At 46.0% G+C, this 14,889-nt stretch overlaps 1 protein-coding gene across 1 annotated transcript in view; it reads left to right on the top strand.

Annotated features, from left to right (window-relative positions):
• LOC144681895 (uncharacterized) overlaps positions 1-14,889 on the top strand; it is a 67,719-nt gene that overhangs the window by 5,530 nt on the left and 47,300 nt on the right. The gene's annotated exons all lie outside the window — the stretch shown is intronic.

Below are 14,889 nucleotides of genomic sequence, written 5' to 3' on the forward strand. Positions count from 1 at the left end.
TCTTAGGATTACTCCCAGTTCCACGTGCTAGCGGGGGCAGGAATAAGAGGATAGACCAAATGAACACGTGGCTGGAGAGATGGTGTAGCCAGGAGCGATTCAGATTCTTGAGGCACTGGGACTGGTTCTGGGGAAGGTGGGACCTGTACAAACCGGACGGGCTGCACCCAGGCAAAGCTGGGACCAGTGTCCTTGCGGGGGCTTTTGCTAGTTCTGTTGAGGAGTATTTAAACTAGTGTGGCGGGGGATGGGACCCCAGGAGTACGATCAGATAGGTCAGAATCAGATCAGAAAAATGGAGGCAGAACATTAGTTAGGGACGTTGTGATAGACATGGAATTACAGGAGAAGCAAAGTTTAAAAAGTGTCCAGCAAGGGAAATTGACGGGGTTAAACTGTTTATACTTCAATGCAAGGAGTATCACAAACAAGGTAGATGAGCTAAGGGCACAGGTAGACACATGGCAGCAGGATGTCATTGCTATAACGGAGACCTGGCCAAAGGAGGGACAAAACTGGCAGTTTAATATCCCTGGCTATAGAGTCTTCAGACACGATAGAGTAGGAGATAAAAAAGGAGGGGGGGTAGCACTAATGGTTAAAGAATCAATTCCAGTTGTGAGAAGGGATGATATACTAAATGGGTCAACAAACGAGGTTTTATGGATTGAGCTTAGAAATAAAAAAGGGGTAGTCACACTACTGGGAGTATACTACAGACCCCCCCAAATAGTGAAAGGGAGATAGAAGAACAAATATGTAGGCAAATTTTTGCTTATAAGAACAAGAGGGCAATAAAAGTAGGAGACTTCAACTATCCTAATATCAACTGGGATTCAAACAATATAAGGGGCACTGAGGGATAAAATTCATGCAGTGTGTCCAGGAAAATATTTTCAACCAATTAGTGACAAACCGAACGAGAGGAGATGCAATTCTAGACCTAGTCTTGGGGAACGAAGAAGGGCAAGTGGGTGAAGTGACAGTTGGCGACCATATCGGGGACAGTTATCGCAATTCAGTTAGATTTAGCATTACCATGTAAAAGGACAGAGATAAGGCAGGAGTAAAAGCCTTGAACTGGGGGAAGGCAAATTTTGCAGAAATGAGAAGGGACTTGGCTGAGGTGGACTGGACAGCACTGCTGGAGGATAAAACAGTGGAAAACCAGTGGGAAGCACTAAAAAGCGAGATCCTAATTGTACAAAGTAGACATGTCCCCTACAAAAATAAGAGTGGTACTGCCAAATCTAGACCCCACTGGCTGTCTAGAGGAATACAGGGGAAGATCAAACAGAAAAAGAAAGCGTGCGATAGGCACAAAGAACTAAGCACTGCCGATAGTGGTGGTGAGCAAATTAGTAGAATCAATCCTGAGAGATAGGATTAACTGTCATGTGAAAAGGCATGGACTAGATGGGGATGGTCAGCATGGATTTGTTAAAGGAAGGTCTTGCCTCACAAATTTGATTGAATTCTTTGAGGAAGTGACAAGAATGGTTGATGAAGGTAGTGCAGTGGATGTTATGTACATGGATTTTAGCAAGGCATTTGACAAGGTCCCACATGGCAGATTGGTCAGGAAAGTAAAAGCCCATGGGATTCAGGGTAATGTGGCAAACTGGATAAAAGGTTGGCTTTGTAACAGGAAACAAAGGGTAATGGTCGATGGATGCCCTTGCGAATGGAAAGTTGTCTCAAGTGGTGTTCCACAGGGCTCGGTGTTGGAACCCTTGCTGTTTGTGTTATATATTATTTGGACGTGAACATGGGGGGCACGATTGGGAAATTTGCAGATGACACAAAGATTGGCCGAGTAGTGGATAGTGTAGAGGATAGCCATAATCTCCAAAACAATATGGATGGATTGGTGGTCCTTGGCTTGCTGCATTGTTTTAGTGAAGTTCAACGCAAACTGGAGGAACAGCACCTCATCTTCCAGCTAGGCACTTTACAGCCTTCCGGACTGAATATTGAGTTCAACAATTTTAGATCATGAACTCTCTCCTCCATCCCCACCCCCTTTCTGATTTTCCCCTTCCTTTTTGGTTTTTTCCAATAATTTATATAGATTTTTCTTTTCCCACTTACTTCCATTATTTTTAAGTGTATTTCCATCCATTGTTTTATCTCTACCTTTTAGCCTATTTCGATCCCTTCCCCCCACCCCACCCCCACTAGGGCTATCTGTACCTTGCTCGTCCTGCTTTCTACCCTTAATTAGCACATTCCTTTAGATAATATCACCACCTTCAACACCTCTTTGTCCTTTTGTCTGTGACATCTTTTGGTTATCTCCACCTATCACTGGCCCTCTATCCAACTCTTCTTGTCTCTCCCCCCCCCCCCCCCGCCCCTTAAACCAGCTTATATTTCACCTCTCTTCTATTTTTACTTAGTTCTGTTGAAGGGTCATTCGGACTCTAAACATTAACTGTGCTCCTATCTGCAGATGCTGCCAGACCTGCTGAGTTTTTCCAGGTATTTTTGTTTTTGTTTTAGATGGGCTGGTGGAGTGGGCAGTAAAGTGGCAGATGGATTTTAACATAGAGAAGTGTGAGGTCATACATTTAGGAAGGTCAAACAGTTACAGGGATTACACAATAAATGGGAATATACTAAGAGGGGTAAATGAAGTGAGAGATCTTGGCGTACAAGCACACAGGTCCCTGAAGGCAGCAGTTCAAGTAGACAAGGTTGTAAAGAAGGCATATGGAATGCTCTTCTTCATTGGCAGAGATATAGAATATAAAAGCAAGGATAGTATAAAACACTGGTGAGGCCACAACTGGAGTATTGTGTGCAGTTCTGATCACCGCATTACAGGAAGGACATAATTGTTCTGGAGAGCGTGCAGAGGAGGTTTACAAGAATGTTGCCAGGGTTAGAAAAGTGTAGCTACGAGGAGAGATTGGATAGGTTGGGGTTATTTTCCTTAGAACAAAGAAGGCTGAGAGGTGATTTGATTGAGGTGTACAAAATTATGAGGGGAATAGATAGAGTGGACAGGATAAAATTGTTTCCCTTGGTGGAGAATTCTTGAACCAGGGTAGATAGATTCAAGATAAGTGGCAGAAGGTGTAGGGAGGAAGAGCTTTTTTACGCAGAGGGAAGTGGGTGTCTGGAATTCGCTGCCCACGTTGGTGGTAGAGGCAGAAATTCTCAACTCTTCTAAAGGACTTGGATCTGCACCTTAAGTGCTGTAAGCTGCAGGGCTATGGGCCAGGTGCAGGAAGGTGGGATTAGAAAGGGCTCCTGGGTGTCCTTGGGCTGGCATGGACAAGATGGGCCAAATGGCGGCCTCCTGTGCTGTAACTTTTGTATGATTCTATGGGAGCTGCGCTCATCTAGGCAAGTGGGGAGTATTCCATAACACTCCTGACTTGTGCCTTGTAGAAGGTGGACAGGCTTTGGGGAGTCAGGAAGTGGGTTACTCTTCGCACGATTCCTAGCCTCTAACCTGCTGTTGTAGTCCCAGTATTTATATGGATATTCCAGTTCAATTTCTGGTCAATGGTAACCCCTAGGATGTTTATAGTGAGGGATTCAGTGATGGCAATGCCATTGAACGTCAAGGGGCGTAGCTTCTCTCTTGTTGGAGATGGTCATTGCCTGACACTTGTGTGGTGTGAATGTTACTTGCCACTTGTCAGCTCAAGCCTTGATGTTGTCCAGGCCTTGCTGCACTTGGACATGGACTGGTTCAGCATTTGAGGAGTCGCGAATGGTGCTGAACATTGTGCAATACGTCAACGAACATCCCCACTTCTGACCTTATAATGGAAGGAAGGTCATTGATGAAGCAGCTGAAGATGGTAGGGCCAACGACACTACCCTGAGGAACTCCTGCGGTAATGTCCTGGATGCGGTAATGTCCTGGAGTTGAGATGACTGACCTCCAACAACCACAACCATCTTCCTTTGTGCTAGGTATGACTCCAACCTGCGGAGAGTTTTCCCCCTGATTCCCATTGACTCCAGTTTTGCTAGGGCTCCTTGATGCCACACTTGGTCAAATGCTGCCTTGATGTCAAGGGCAGTCACTCTCACCTCACCTCGGGAGTTCAGCTCTTTTCTCCATGTTTGAACCAAAGCTGTAATGAGGTTAGGAGCTGAATGGCCCTGGCGGAACCCAAACTGGGTGTCAGTGAGCAGGTTATTGCTAAGCAAGTGCCGCTTGATAGCACTGTTGACTCCTTCCATTACTTCATTGATGATCAAGAGTAGACTGATGGGACGGTAATTGGCCAGGTTGGATTTGTCCTGCTTTTTGTGCACAGGACATATGTGGGCAGTTTTCCACATAGCCGGGTAGATGCTAGTGTTGCAGCTGTACTGGAACAGCTTGGCTAGGGTCATGGCAAGTTCTGGAGCACATGTCTTCAGTACTATTGCCAGAATATTGTCAGGGCCCATAGCCTTTGCAGTATCCAGTGCCTTCAGCCGTTTCTTGATATCACGTGGAGTGAATCGAATTGGCTGAAGACTAGCATCTGTGATGCTGGGGACTTCTGGAGGAGGCGGAGATGGATCATCCACTCGGCACTTCTGGCTGAAGATTGTAGCAAATGCTTCAGCCTTATCTTTTGTACTGATGTGCTGGGCTCCTCCATCATTGAGGATGGGGATATTTGTGGAGCCTCCTCCTCCAGTGGGTTGTTTAATTGTCCACCACCATTCACAACTGGATGTGGCAGGACTGCAGGGCTTAGATCTGATCCATTAGTTGTGGGATCACTTACCCCTGTTTATCACTTGCTGCTTATGCTGTTTGGCACGCAAGTAGTCCTGTGTTATAGCTTCACCAGGTTGGCACCTCATTTTTAGGTATGCCTGGCGTTGCTCCTGGCATGTCCTTCTGCACTCTTCATTGAACCAGGGTTGATCCCCTGGTTTGATGGTGATGGTAGAGTGGGTGATATGCTGGGCCACGAGGTTACAGATTATGTTTGAGTACAATTGTGCTGCTGCTACCGGCCCACAGCGCCTCATGGATGCCCAGGCTTGAATTGCTAGAAATGATCAAAATCTATCCCATTTAGCTTGGTGGTAGTGCCACACAACACGATGGGAGGGTATTCTCAATGTGAAGGCGGGACTTCGTCTCCACAATGACTGTACATTGGTCACTCCTAGGACACTGTCATGGACAGATGCATCTGCGGCAGGCAGGTTGGTGAGGATAAGGTAAAGTGACACCTCTGTCTCAATTTGTGGTGATAGACTGTCCACCAATATTCATTACAAGCCTACCGACTCCCACAGCTACCTCGACTACAGCTCCTCACACCCCGCTTCCTGTAAGGACTCCATTCCATTCTCTCAGTTTCTTCGCCTCCGTCGCATCTGTTCTGATGATGCCTCTTTCCAAAACAGTTCCTCTGACATGTCTTCCTTCTTCCTTAACCGAGGTTTTCCACCCATGGTGGTTGACAGGGCCCTCAGCCGTGTCCGGCCCATCTCCCGCGCATCCGCCCTCACACCTTCCTCTCCCTCCCAGAACCATGATAGGGTCCCCTTTGTCCTCATTTATCACCCCACCAGCCTCTGCGTTCAAAGGATCATCCTCCGCCATTTCCAACAACTCCAGCATGATTCCACTACCAAGCAGATCTTCCCTTCACACCCCCTGGCAGCTTTCTGCAGGGATCGTTCCATCCGGGACACCCTGGTCCACTCCTCCATCACCCCCTATGCCTCAACGCCCTCCCATGGAACCTTCCCATGCAACCGCAAAAGATGCAACACCTGCCCCTTTACTTCCCCTCTCCTCACCGTCCAAGGGCCCAACCACTCCTTTCAAGTGAAGCAGCGCTTCACTTGCACTTCCCTCAATTTAGTCTACTGCATTTGCTGCTCCCAATGCGATCTCCTCTACGTTGGAGAGACCAAACACAGACTGGGTGACCGCTTTGCGGAACACCTTCGGTCTGTCCGCAAGCATGACCCAGACCTCCCTGTCGCTTGCCATTTCAACACACCACCCTGCTCTCATGCCCACATGTCCTTCCTTGGCCTGCTGCAATGTTCCAGTGAAGCCCAACACAAACTGGAGGAACAGCACTTTATCTTCCAACTAGGCACTTTACAGTCTTCCAGACTTAATATTGAGTTCAACAATTTCAGATCATGAACTCTCTCCTCCATCCCCACCCCCTTTCCGATCCCCTTTTTCCAATAACATAATTTTTTTTTCCAACTATATATTTTTTTCTCCATCCTATTTTTAAATTTATTTCGATCTATTGTTTCATCTCCACCTTTTAGCCCATTTCGATCCCTTCCCCCCACCCCACCTGCACTAGGGCCATCTGCCACTAGCTTGCTTCCCTTAATGTCCCCATTAGTACATCTTTTAGATAACATCACCACCATCAACACCCCTTTGTCCTTTTGTCTATTACATCTTTGGCAGTCTTTTCTTGGCCTCCACCTATCACTGGCCCCCTGTCGAGCCCCTCCTGTCCCACCCTCTTCTACCAACTTATATTTCATCTCATTTCTATATGTCTTAGTTCTGACGAAGGGTCATACGGACTCGAAACGTCAACTGTATCCCTCTCCGCAAATGCTGTCAGACCTGCTGAGTTTTTTCAGGTATGTTTGTTTTTGTTCTAGATTTCCAGCATCTGCAGTATTTTGCTTTTATCTTATATGAGGTAAAGTATGTTTTTCCCTCTTGTTGATTCCCTCACCACCTGCCGCAGACCCAGTCTAGCAGCTATGACATTTAGGACTCGGCCAGCTCGGTCAGTAGCGGTGCTACTGAGCCGCTCTTGGTGATGGACATTGAAGTCCCCCACCCAGAGTAAATTCTGCGTCCTTGCCACCCTCAGTGCTTCTTCCAAGTGGTGTTCAACATGGAGTAGCACCATTTCATCAGCTAAGGGAGGACGGTACATGGTAATCAGCAGGAGGTTTCCTTGCCCATGTTTGACCTGATTCTATGAGACTTCATGAGGCCTGGGGTAGATGTTGAGGACTTCCAGAGCAACTCCCTCCTGACTGTATACCACTGTGCCGCCACCTCTGCTGGGCCTGTCCTGCCGGTGGGACAGGACATACCCAGGGATGGTGATGGTGGTGTCTGGGATATTTTCTGTAAGGTATGATTCTGTGAGGATGACTATGTCAGGCTGTTGCTTGACTAGTCTGTGAGGCAGCTCTCCCAGTTTTGGCACTAGCCCCCAGATGTTAATAAGGAGGACTTTGCAGGGTCGACAGGGCTGAGATTGCTGTTGTCGTTTCCAGTGTCTGGGTCAATGCCGGGTGGTCCATCCGGTTTCATTCCTTTTTTGTGACTTGAATTGAAGAGATCAAGAATGACTTGTAAATCTGGTGCAGAGTGGGCAATGATACTGCAGTCATTCACCAACTGTAGATCATGTATATCTATGGTGGTCAGTTTAGTGTTGACAGGGAGATGACTGAAGTAAGAGTTTTCCAGTATTTAATACTGACGTGAGGGCAGTTGATTTTTGATGAGGTGAACAGACACTGTCAGGTAGATTGTAAATAGTATGGGGGCTATTACGCAACCTTGCTTGACACCAGTCCGGATTTTGAAGGTATCTGTTTCAGATCTCCCACTCAAGACAGTTGCAATCGTATCACCATGAAGCAATTATAGGATTGTGATGACGTTTCTTGGACATCCAAATCTTTGGAGGACAATCCACAGAGCCTCGTGATTTACTGAGTTAAGTGTTTTGGTCAGGTCAGTGAATGCAATGAACAGTTTCTGGTGGTGTTCTCGATGTTTTTCGTGGATTTGTCTAGCAACAAAGACCATATCACAGGTTCCTCTGGAATATCTAAAGCTATCCTGTGTCTTTGGGAGGATTTCCTGAGCCACAGGAGGTAGGTGATTCAGGAGAAGGTGTGTCAGGATTTTCCTTGCTATGGACTAGAGAGAAATACTCCAATAGTTTCCACAGCCTGATTTTTCTCCCCTTCTTGAAGATAGTAACAATTGTCGCATTCCTGAAATCAGGGGGTTGGGGGTGTGTTCTTTTATCTCCCAAATTTGTAGGATGAGTGCACGGAGTCTTGATGTGAGCAAAAGCCCACCAACTTTGAAGACCTCTGCTAGAATACCAGTGGGGCTGCAGGCCTTGTTTCTCATTGATTTGAGAATTCTTTGATTGCTTGTTGCAGCTTTCCCATCAATAGTGGTTCACCCATGGTGTTGCAGGCAGGGGAGGAGAGATAAACCGAAACCCCCAATTCCCTGACAAATGCAGAAAATGCTGGAAAAACTCAGCATGTCTAACAGCATCTGTGGAGAGAGAAACAGAGTTTACATTTCGAGTCCCTTCTTCAGAACTAAAGAGAAGTAGAAATGCAGCCTGCTCTACATTGAAGAGACCAAATGCAGACTGGGTGACCACTTTGCGGAACACCTTCGGTCTGTCTGCAAGCATGACCCAGACCTTTCTGTCGCTTGCCATTTCAACACACCACCCTGATCTCATGCCCACATGTCCGTCCTTGGCCTGCTACAATGTTCCAGTGAAGCCCAACGCAAACTGGAGGAACAGCACCTCATCTTCTGATTAGCCACTTTACAGCCTTCCATTGAGTTCAACAACTTCAGACCATGAACTCTCTCCCCCATCTTTGCCCCTTTTTCATCCGTTTTTTCAAAATTCATTTTTATTTTTGATCCACTTATTTTTATTCATTTATTCATTGTTTGATCCCCCTTTTATCCCCCCTCTTTTATCCCATTTTCAACCCTTTTTCCCCATGACCACGCACCCTCCCCCCACCCCACCCCCACAAGGGCCATCTGTTACTTGTTTATGTTGCTCTTTTCAGAGTCCTTACCCCTGTTCTGCTATCGTCACATTCTGCTTTCTTACCTTTATGCCACTATCGGCACCTTTTTTAGCCCTTACCACTACCACTAACAATCCCCTTTTCCTTTTGTTCATGACATCTTTGTCAATCCCTCCTTTGCCCCCACCTATGGCTGGCCTTCTATCCAGCTTCACCTGCTCCACCCCCCACTTAAACAGTGTAAATTTCATCACATTTCTACTTTAGCTCTGAAGAAGGGTCATACAGACTCGAAACGTTAACTCTGTTTCTCTCTCCACAGATGCTGTTAGATATGCTGAGTTTTTCCAGCATTTTCTGTTTTTGTTTCAGATTTCCAGCCTCTGCAGTATTTTGCTTTTATCCCCAGTTCCCTACCCTTCTGTCCTTAATCAGTATGGTTTTTTTTTGAAAGGTAGATATGTTGTTATAATCCCAGCTGATGATAATACTGGGCAAGCCAGATCCCAGAATGAAGCCTGGCTCAGTAGATCCTAACTTGTTTTTTTAGAAAATTGTGGCAAGTAGTTACTGAATACATTCACAAGAAATCTACCAATGTACTTTTAACACAAATAATAAAATGCTTACTAAACAAGAAAAATGAATTATACTACACTAGTCTAAACAAGAAAAATGTATTATACTGCACAAGACAAAAGGTTGGAAAGATTTCAATATAAGTACCAGAAAATGATTCACCCTTACACTGTTCCTTTTAGCTCAGCAATACCCTTACAGACACAAAACCCCAGTGAAGATTTACCACTATGTCAACACCAAAGTATGGGCTGGCTCAGTTTCAAACAGTTTTTTTTCCGGCGGGCTTCTGAACATTCACTAGATGCTTTTCCTCAATTGGTATCTCTCTCCGAGACACTCTGGACTCACTATTACTTTAACTTTAGAGCAAACACGAGTTCCCTAAACTCAGGTCCCCAGCAGTCTGCAGGATTTCTTCCTAGAGAGTCCCAGACTTTCTGCCAACACTCTCCGGTATCCACACACCAGCTGACTGAACAGCCCTTCTCTCTTTTCCTGTGTCTGTGCGCCTGGACCTCTGTTGCTCGGCAACAGCACAATTTTTTTCTATTTTGTGCTTTTTTTTAACTTCACCAAACCACTAACCCCTTAGTGACCTATCTCTTCACTTAAAGAATTGTAAAACCTAAAAATGCATGTTTACTAACAGGGCCCCAGACTTGCCGGCACCCAACTCACAAAAAAAACTCTAAATTAAACTAGACCCAGGTTTCTCACCTTTCTTAACACACAAATACAAAATATAGATTAAACTTAAAGTTATACTTTGTGGCTCCTAACAATGCGTGTTTCTAAACCCCCTTTCGTGTGTGGTCAATTTAAAGAAACAGCAGCAGACTTCCATGGGTACAAGAATAAAGAAAATTACTTATTCACACACTCACCCTGAAAAGGTCTAAACACTATTTCATTCGCACGCCACACACTCAAGAAAGAAACAATTAAAGAAGATAGTGCACTTCTGCAAGTGTTAAACCAAAAGAATAGTTAACGGTTCTTGTATTTGGCTTGTTGTAGGTGCAGGTCCAGTAGAGTTCTTTTTAACCACTTTTCAATTGTAGTTCTAATGCATCCAAAACGACTGAAGTCAGATATCCGGATTGTTTCAAAATTGCTTGGAAGAGATGCATGTTCAGCAAGTTACGAAGTTAGGCATTTTTGGCTTCTGTCTCAGGAGGTCAAATTTTTTTACAGGTGGAATTGGATTTAGGAGTCAGTCTGGGAGGCTTTTTAAGACTTTACAGCCTTCCAGTTTCCTTAAAAGGCAAAGATGACACTGGCTTTTCTCCAACTGCTGTCTCTTTGGTGTTTTTCTGTAGACTGCCCTGGTTTCTCTGAGTCTTTAGACAAAACTTATTATAGCAAGCTGGTTTTGATCACATAACCAATACTGGCATCATCCAACCAAATGGTTTAGAGGTCCAAAGCCATCAGTACACAATAGGAGATAGAGAGTGGCCTTTCCGCACTTAATTGGTGGATAACTGGTCTCGCCAACTTTTCTTTGTTGAAGTGGAAACCTGAAGACATAGGGCAAAATTTTTAGCTCAGCGGGCAGGCCTGTGTCTGATCTGCTCAAGCATAAAGTGACACGTGTTGACATCAGGCGGGCATCCCGATGTCAACGCGCAGTCGCGCACTATTTTGTTTGGCAGGCACGCGCCGGAGTTGGCAGCGCGCCTGCTGACAATTTAAAATCTGTTAAGGCCATTAAAAAGATAATTGAACAAAATTTTTCACTGCCTGTCCAACCTTACGGTTGGCAGGCAGGCAAAAAGGGCAAGCGGCCTTTGTACTTTTTAGAAAACCTCATCCACAGGCCGGACGAGGTTTCCTAAAAATAAAAGATTTAAAATTTAATTAATAACATGTCCCTGCTCATGTGACAGAGTCATATGAGGGGACATGTTTTATTACATTTTTCATTTCTTAATTTTTTTAACACTCTTCACAGAGCTGCCTCGGGAGATCATTAAGTGTGCACTCGTTTCCGCATATGCAGCGCTGAGCGCTGGCGTTTCACACTGGGCGGGCCTTAAATGGCATCTGGTAGATAACTGGTCTTGCTAACTTTTCTTTGTTGAAGTGGAAACCCGAAGACATAGGGCAAAATTTTTATCCCACCTGGGATTGCACTCGGACCTGCAAGCCCTCATACAGGCAATAACCTCAGGTGGTCAGTGCCAGTGTGGGAGATGGATGAGGCACCCAGCATCCTACCTAGGTGCCCGCCCATCAATGGCGAGCAGGGAGATCCAGAGCGACCTCATGTTGGCACACGAGCTGCTTGTCATCTCTGTGGGCTCCTCTCAGGGCACTCTGGATTATGGCAGCGGCTCTTCTGTCAGTGACTGTGGCATCTGATGAGGCTGCGATGACTGGGGAGATGCCAGACGTGGCACTGGCCGCTCCCTCCCAGGCGGTGCCAGCACAAGCTCCACTGGCCAGAGCATGACCACCAAGGTCATCAAGGCCAACAAGACAGCAGAGTCAGCAGGCTGTCTCCAATGCCAGTGCCAGCGAGGGGGGACGCAGCACTTGTAAATGTAAATTTAAGGCACCATGAGCACAACAGGGACTGTTCACGGGTGACCTTCTGTTCTGTAATGTTTTATTTATGTTTACTGGTGTGGAAATGAACACCAGAGATGGTAATGTTAATTTGTTGTGAGTGTGAAAATTACATAAATTTTGTTTTTGTCGTAATGACCTGAGTATATTTCACCTTTTTTTAGGTGGTGGGTACACCAGTATGTAATGCTGGATGTAAGTGGCTCTAAACTTTATTGCACAGGCACCGAGTGGATATTGGGTTCAAATGAAAGGGTAATTCCATACATCCGGGATGGAGGCGGCAGCCCTGGCATGAGGTGGAAGCGGATCTTTGGCAGCCTAGCTGAAGGAGCTTTGGATCAAGGTATCCCTGGTGTCCCTGCCTCCCTGAAGAGCTCTGCCTCTACGCTCTCAGCATTCTCCTCAATGTGCTCCTCTTCCAACTCTCCGCTGGATCCATCCTCTGTGGCCTGTGGAGCTGCCTCAAAATCCTCCTACTCCAGTGGGTCCCCCATGCCAGTACCAGATTGTGGAGAGCGCAACATGCAACCACTATCAGCTCTGGGGGGGGTATTTTAGTGCTCCCCTGAGGATATGCGCATCATGGGAGCTGCCAGGGTACCTTGCACAGACTTGCAGAATATATGCCTTGTGGTCACAAACTATCTGGACATTCATCGAGCGGAATCCCTTCCTGTCGATAAAGGCACCCGGCTGAACCGCTGGCGCTTTGATGGCCACATGTGTGTAATAGTCCTGAAGATTGCACGCTTGTGGGATGATGTCAGGACGCTCGCCCGATGTAATCTCATGCGATTTTACGCCCGATCAGGTCAGGAGCCTGCCCGGCCCCAAGGCATTAAATTCTTCCTTCGGAGTCCATTAATTCTGTGTTTTGAGTAAGTTTTGAACAATGGCAGGTGTGAATTCCACATAGGTGTTGTCTGGATATGTTCAATAAAGTGGGTGCCCAGCCATGTCATTCAGTTTGGAACTTTCAGGAAGCTTGAGATATTCTATGTTGAAGTTGCAAAGATCACCTAATTCTCGGCAACCATCTTAGCAGTTTATCAGTGCCCGTTTTAAATAAAAGACAGCTCATATAGAGGTTTCTGGAACAGAGTCCATATTTAAAGTTATGAGTAGGACATGCCTTCACTACGCATGACACACGGATTCTACCATAGGGAATTGAGGGATAGCTTAGAGAGTTATAAGCTGCCATTGTGGATTCACAGTTGAGTTGTTGAAAATGTTCTTTCCAGACATTGTCATCCTTAAGAAGAGAAACACCATCCTGTGAGTCAAGGGAATACGTCCATTTGAGCTCAGTCTATAGATAGCCCTGGTGACTTCAAAAAGGCTTTGCATGTCATGATGGTCAGCATAATTGTTGGATCTGTTGGGCTTTCTATTCCCATCACATGTTCTCTGCCTTCTGGATTTGTCTTTGGGTATTAGCCTTGAGTTGTTGAAATGCTGCCTTCTTGACTTGCAATCTTGGGTTGTTCTGCCAGGCAATGAATGCTGCTTGTTTTTGTTTTATGAGTTCATATATTTCACATATTATTTTCATCAAACCAACCCTGGTGACGACTCTGCTCGAACCCAGTGGTCTGGGCACAAGAGTCTGGTACAGCTGACTTTTATTTGATCGCGCTGGTCTGGAATTGAATTGGATATGTGAAGATTTTCCAGATTGGTCGCAAGCTGGACTGGGAATTCCTCTCTTTGGTTGGGCTGCTTTAGGTCTGAGACATTAACTTTCTTCCTCTTGGACTTTTGGGCCTTGTGATGTCTTGGTGCCAGGTGGATGTTCACCACCAATTGAACAAGTCTAAGATCTATGCAGCAGGCATCAGTGCCCTGCACGGATCAAATGATACACACATCACTTAGATCTCTGACCCGAACAATGACAATCCAGGAGGTGCCAATGCTTTGATCTAGGGTGCCTGCATATGGCTTTGTATTTGTCCTTCTGGCGGAAGAGGGTGTTTGTTATAATGAGGCCATACTGAGCACACTTTGTCAGCAGGAAGATGCCATTTTCACTGGCTTTTCCAATCCCGTTTTCCCCAATGGTACCGCTCCAGACATAGGAGCCATGGTCAACACTGGCATTAAGGTCCTCCAGAAGAATGATCTTTTCTTCATTTGGGATGGCACCCAGGACTTCACCAAGGTCAGAATTGAACTTTTCCTTAACGTCTTCCTCAGAGTTCAGGGTCAGGGCATGTGCATAGATGATGGTAGCATATTGGTTATGGCTGAGCTGCAGGTGAAGTGTCATGAGTCTTTCAATTGGGGAGTTTTGGCATTGCATCCAAGATCCAAGAACAAAGAGACCTAGGCGTTTGTGTCCATAGATCTCTGAAGGCGGAGGGGCATGTTAGTGGGGTGGTGAAAAAGGCATATGGGACACTTGCCTTTATCAATCAAGGCATAGATTACAAAAGTAGGGAGGTCATGTTGGAGTTGTATAGAACCTTGGTGAGGCCACAGCTGGAGCACTGTGTGCAGTTCTGGTCACCACATTATAGGAAGGATGTGATTGCACTGGAGGGGGTGCAGAGGAGATTCACCAGGATGTTGCCTGGAATGAAACATTTAAGTTGTGAAGAGAGGTTGGATAGACTTGGGTTGTTTTCGTTGGAGCAGAGAAGACTGAGGGGCAACCTGATCATGGTGTACACGATTATGAGGGGCATGGACAGGGTGGACAGGGAGCAGCTTGTTCCCCTTAGTTGAAGGGTCAGTCACAAGGGGACATAAGTTCAAGGTGAGAGGCAGGAGGTTTATGGGGGATGTGAGGAAAACCTTTTTTACCCAGAGGGTGGTGATGATCTGGAATGCACTGCCTGGTAGGGTGGTGGAGGCGGGTTGCCTCACATCCTTTAAATAGTACCTGGATGAGCACTTGGCACGTCAGAACATTCAAGGCTATGGGCCAAGTGCTGGTAAACAGGGTTA

This window comes from Cetorhinus maximus, chromosome 1, assembly GCF_964194155.1.
Source record: "Cetorhinus maximus chromosome 1, sCetMax3.hap1.1, whole genome shotgun sequence".
Taxonomy (NCBI): Eukaryota; Metazoa; Chordata; class Chondrichthyes; order Lamniformes; family Cetorhinidae; genus Cetorhinus; species Cetorhinus maximus.